Source organism: Scyliorhinus canicula, chromosome 7 (genome assembly GCF_902713615.1).
Source record: "Scyliorhinus canicula chromosome 7, sScyCan1.1, whole genome shotgun sequence".
In the NCBI taxonomy this organism is placed as follows: domain Eukaryota; kingdom Metazoa; phylum Chordata; class Chondrichthyes; order Carcharhiniformes; family Scyliorhinidae; genus Scyliorhinus; species Scyliorhinus canicula.
The window spans coordinates 133,422,786-133,428,785 of NC_052152.1; positions in this window are offsets into that span (position 1 = coordinate 133,422,786).

Here is a 6,000-nt window from a genome sequence, read left to right on the forward strand (position 1 = left end):
CAAGGATATGACTCGGCTCTAGAGGGTTACAAGGTAGCCAAGAAGGAGATCAAAAATGGACTGAGGAGAGCTAGAAGGGGGCATGAAAATGCCCTGGTGGGAAGGATTAGGGAAAACCCCAAGGCGTTCTACACTTAGGTGAGAAATAAGAAGATGATCAGAGTGAGAGTAGGGTCGATCAGGAATAGTGGAGGGAACTTGTGCCTAGAGTCTGAGGAGATGGGGGAAGGCCCTAAATGAATATTTGCTTCAGTATTCGCTAGAGAGAGGGACCATGTTGCTCATGAGAACAGTGTGAACCAGGTTAATAGATTCTAACAGGTTGATATTAAGAAGGAGGATGTGTTGGAAATTTTGAAAAGCATCAGGATAGATAAGTTCCCTGGGCCTGACGGGATATACCCAAGATTACTACGGGAAGCGAGGGAGGAGATTGCTGCGCCGTTGGCGATGATCTTTGCGTCCTCACTCTCCACTGGAGTAGTACCAGATGATTGGAGGGAGGCAAATGTTGTTCCCCTGTTCAAGAAAGGGAATAAGGAAATCCCTGGGAGTTACAGACCCATCAGTCTTACGCCTGTGGTGAGCAAAATATTGGAAAGGATTCTGAGAGATAGGATTTATGATTATTTAGAAAAACATAGTTTGATTAAAGATCGTCAGCGTGGCTTTGTGAGGGGCAGGTCATGCCTCACAAGCCTCATTGAATTCTTTGAGGATGTGACGAGACATATTGATGAAGGTCGGGCAGTGGATGTGATGTATATGGATTTCAATAAGGCATTATTGCCTTATGGTAGGCTCATTCAGAAAGTTAGGGGACATGGGATACAGGGAAACTTGGCTGTCTGGTTACAGAATTGGCTGGCCGAAAGAAGACAGCGAGTGGTAGTGGATGGAAAGTATTCTGCCTGGAGGTCAGTGACCAGTGGTATCCCACAAGGATCTGGTCTGGGACCTCTGCTCTTTGTGGGTTTTGTAAATGACTTGGATGAGGAAGTGGAAGGGTGGGTTAGTAAGTTTGCCGATGACACAAAGGTTGGGGGAGTTGTAGATAGTGTTGAGGGTTGTTTCAGGTTACAGCAGGACATTGACAGGATGCAGAGCTGGGCTGAGAAGTGGCAGATGGAGTTCAACTTGAGAAATGTGACATGATTCATTTTGGAAGGTCGAATTTGAATGCTGAATACAGGGTTGAAGGCAGGATTCTTGGAAGTGTGGAGGAACAGAGGGATCTTGGGGTCCACGTACATCGATCCCTCAAAGTTGCCACCAAGGTTGATAGGGTTGTTAAGAAGGCATATGGTATGTTGGCATTCAGTGACAGGGGGATTGAGTTTAAGAGCCACGAGGTTTTGCTGCAGCTTTATAAAACTCTAGTTAGGCCAAACTTGGAATATTGTGTCCAATTCTGGTTGCCTCATTATAGGAAGGATGTGGATGCTTTGGCGAGGGTACAGAGGAGATTTACCAGGATGCTGCCTGGACTGGAGGGCATGTCTTATGAAGAAAGGTTGAGGGAGCTAGGGCTTTTCTCACTGGAGCAAAGAAGGCAGAGAGTGACTTGATAGATGTGTACAAGGTGATGAGAGGCATGGATAGAGTGGATAGCCAGAGACTTTTCCCCAGGGTGGAAATGGCTGTCACGAGAGGACATCATTTTAAGGTGACTGGAAGAAGGTATAGGGTAGAGGTCAGAGGTAGGTTCTTTACACAGAGAGTGGTGGGTGTGTGGAATGCACTGCCAGCAGAGGTGGTGGAGTCAGAGTCATTAGGGACATTTAAGCGACTCTTAGACATACACATGGACAGCAATAAATTGAAGGGGTGTAGATTAGGTTGATCTTAGATTAGGATAAATGGTCAGCACAACATCGTGGGCTGAAGGGCCTGTACTGTGCTGTAGTGTTCCAAGTTCTATGTTCTAGAACTAGGATGGAAACATACCCACACATCTCTGCTGGGCACCACATATATCACAGACTGTTTGTAGCTCAGGAACAGCCCAATGGCCCGTGCTGGTGAATATACTCCAGGTACTGCAGAGACTAATACGAGTGGAGGGTGCCGGCTGTAGGTGTTAAATCATATGAATGGATGGCATAAAATTGGTTTGATTTCTCTCCGCACAGAAGATTGAAGGATTGAGGCGCTGAAGATTTAGATAACAAAATTGAAGTCCATGGGATTAAAGGGGCACAGGCAACATTGATACAACATTGGCTAAAGGACAGGGAACAAGGGTTAATACTGAACAGTTGTTTGTCAAACCGAGGGTGGTACTTTGGCGTCAGGCATTAGGACCACTGATCATTCTGATATATATAAACGACTTGGTCTTGGGTATAAAGGGCACAATTTCAATGATTGTAACTGTCACAAGGCTTCGATAGATAATGAAATAGTGAGGAGGATGATACGCAGAAATCAGGAGGATAAAAACACACAGATGGATGGGAATAAAATGGACAGAGACATGACAGATGAAATTCACTGCAGAGAAAAATGAAGTGCCTCATTTTGATAAGGAAAGGAGCAGGACAATATCAGCAAATGGGGCAATTTAAAGGTGAGGCACTCTCAATTACGACGCGAGAGCGAGGTCGGTAATCAAAGGCTTTAATATACAGAGAGCAAGACAGCATTCGAGAGAAGTGCGCTAGCCACATGGAGCTTTATCCTATATACTGTTTCCTGGGGGCGTAGCCAGAGGCGGAGTCCCCCAGGGTTCCAAGCCTCTTAAAGGGGCAAGGTATTAAAGGTCAGGTACCATTTACGGCAGTTATTAATACTGTTCCTCACAAAAGGTGTACAGAAAGACGTGGGGTGGGGGTTTCACATACACAGATCTTTGAAGATGGCAGGACAAGTTGATAAAACTGTTCAAAAAGGCATTTTGGGTCTTTGGCTTGATAATGAGCAATAACAGCAAAGGAGTTTATGCTAAACCTGTATTGGATGTCAATTGGGTTTTGCGTCTAATTTGGCACTGTGCTTCAGGATGGATGTCAGGGGAGAGAGGCGATTTACTACAGAACACAGAACAGTACAGCACAGAACAGGCCCTTCGGCCCTCGATGTTGTGCCGAGCAATGATCACCCTACTCAAACCCACTCTATACCCATAACCCAACAACCCCCCCCCCCCCCCTTAACCTTACTTTTTATGACACTACGGGCAATTTAGCATGGCCAATCCACCTAACCCGCACATCTTTGGACTGTGGGAGGAAACCGGAGCACCCGGAGGAAACCTACGCACACACGGGGAGGACGTGCAGACTCCGCACAGACAGTGATCCAGCCGAGAACCGAACCTGGGACCCTGGAGCTGTGAAGCATTTATGCTAACCACCATGCTGCCCACAAGAATTATACTTGGGATGAAGGAGTACCCCTGTTGGGAAAACTAAAGATTGTTCAACTTTGAAGGGAGGAGCTCAGAGGAAATTTTAATAGAGGTGTTAAAAACCATGAAGAGTTCTGTTTAGATTGGTAAGAAACTGTTTCACACATCAGGTGGCTCTCATCTTCTGAAAGCCTTTTTGCTCGAAATAGCCCGCTAATACAGGGAAAAAGTATCCCCACACCCTAACCAACATCAACATGAATGAAGATGCCGAATGACAGCAACTCCAGAGGCCGTAAAGTGACGGGAAATGGGAAAATCCAGGAGAAGCAAGTGGCCGAGCTGAACACACAAAGCGACGAAGAGACGGCCACGCCGGAACGAGAAGGATCGGCTCACCACACACGGAGTCCCCCTCACCAGAGGGTGGATAGAGGATGTTCCTCTCCAGCGAACTGAAAGAACATAGAGAGGAGCCGAAGACCGATATCCAGGCTGCGGTCAAGGCGGTGGACAAGGTGGCTCTGGCGATCATGCGGGTGGCCCTGGACAAAGCAGAGAGGTGATTGGAGGCCCACGGGAACACCACAAAGGAACTAGGAAAGACCTCAACAGATGAGAGTGACCAGATCGCCACCCTGGGGAAGGAAATAGCAAGGTTGGTTGCGGAGCAGGGAAGTCTGAAAGAATGACTCATAGCTTAACCCCAGTCAGACTGAATGCCCGACAACCTGAAGTGAAGTGAGTTAAGAGTACAAGGCAAAGAAACAAAAATCAGATAGCAACTCAACTCAAACAGGATGGGACATGGCTGGAGAACCAAGAGAACCAGTTACGGCCCCAGAACGTAAGGACAGTAGGATTGCCAGAAGGGATCGAAGGCAGAGACTCCATGGTCTATGTGGCCCAAATGCTGGGAAACCTGGCGAGAAGGTACAGCTTCGCCAACCCACCAGAAATAGACAGAGCCCATCAGTCGCTCCGGCCGAAACCCAAGGCCGGAGAGCAGCCAAGGGCGATAATCACCAAAATGCACTGGAACCATGACCAGGAAAGAATCCTGCACTGGGCAAGACACACAATAAACGGTAACTGGAAAGGTCATCGGATCAGGATCAACCAGAACATTGGGGCTGATCTGGCCAAGCGCCAGGCATAGTTCAACAGGGCAAAGGCAGTCCTGCACAAAAACGGTGTCAAATGTGGGACGCTGTATATATCCGGCCAAACTCTGGGTCACATTCCAGGGCAGTGAACACTTCTTCACAGCCCCTGCGACATGGACAACTTTGACTTGGAGAGCGGGCTGGGAAAACAGCAGCAGGGACACTGGTGAAATGAGCACCGAAGAGACGTGATTTATTTACTTAACCATCTCAAAAGACACTTAGCTCGGGCTGTATTGCCTCATTTTGAGGACGGGAGTTGCAGCATAGGAAGGAAAGGGCAAAGGCAGCAGAGCGTAGGAAGGGGTGATGAGAACGGCAGGAAGGGAGAACAGGTTGCGGGCGAAGGGTAGATATATACTCGACCCTGGGAGGAGGGCACGACACTAGTGGTAAAGCTAGCACCAGGAAGCATGAGCGAGAGAGTGGCCATGGCGCATCTCCCGCAAGGGAGAGAATACTGGGCAACAGGGAGGGGGTACGCAGCATTATCAAGGGGACAACTAGGGGAAGGGAGCATGGGGGGGGGGGCAAGCAACAGGAAGGGGGGAAAAAGGATAGGGGGAGAGAAAGAACCATAGGAAATTAAAATTATGAAGGGAATAGATAGGATAGATACGGCAGGTTGTTTCCACTGGCAGGTGAAAGCAGAACTAGGGGACATAGCCTCAAAATAAGGGGAAGTAGATTTAGGATTGAGTTTAGGAGGAACTTCTTCACCCAAAGGGTTGTGAATCTATGGAATTTCTTGCCCAGTGAAGCAGTTGAGGCTCCTTCATTAAATGTTTTTAAGGTAAAGATAGATAGTTTTTTGAAAAATAAAGGGATTAAGGGTTATGGTGTTCGGGCCGGAAAGTGGAGCTGAGTCCACAAAAGATCAGCCATGATCTCATTGAATGGCGAAGCAGGCCCGAGGGACAGATGGCCTACTCCTGCTCCTAGTTCTTATGTTCTTAGGAACAAGGGTAGTAGGAGCATTAGGCTGGTTACAACAGGCCACACGTGGCGACTTGGAACACAAGGACACCGCAAGCAACCACTTTGGAGGGTTCCTGAACAAATGGAAACCCCGGAGTGCAGGGACCTGACCTCATAGGAAGTACGGTGACTGTGGCCATTTTGGATGCCCCCTAACAAAGGAAAACCCCGGTGTGCAAGGGCGCATCCACCAAGTAAGTATGGTTGATCCCACAGGTGTGCGGGGGACAAAACCCCCCTATCAGGATAGTCACTTGGAAGGTTAGGGGACTTAACGGCCCAGTCAACACACACTATGGGAGAGGACCTTAACTGTGTACAGGACGGACAGGGCAAACCCCAAAACGGGGAAGACCACTAACATGGCAAAAGAACTCGGCATATTTAGGAGCAGTTGGGGGCAGTGGTCCCATGGCAGTTCACCCACCCAGGGGAGAAGGAGTTCTCCTCCTTGTCCCAATTACACAATTATACACACGGATCAACTTCTTTCTCGTGGGGAAATCG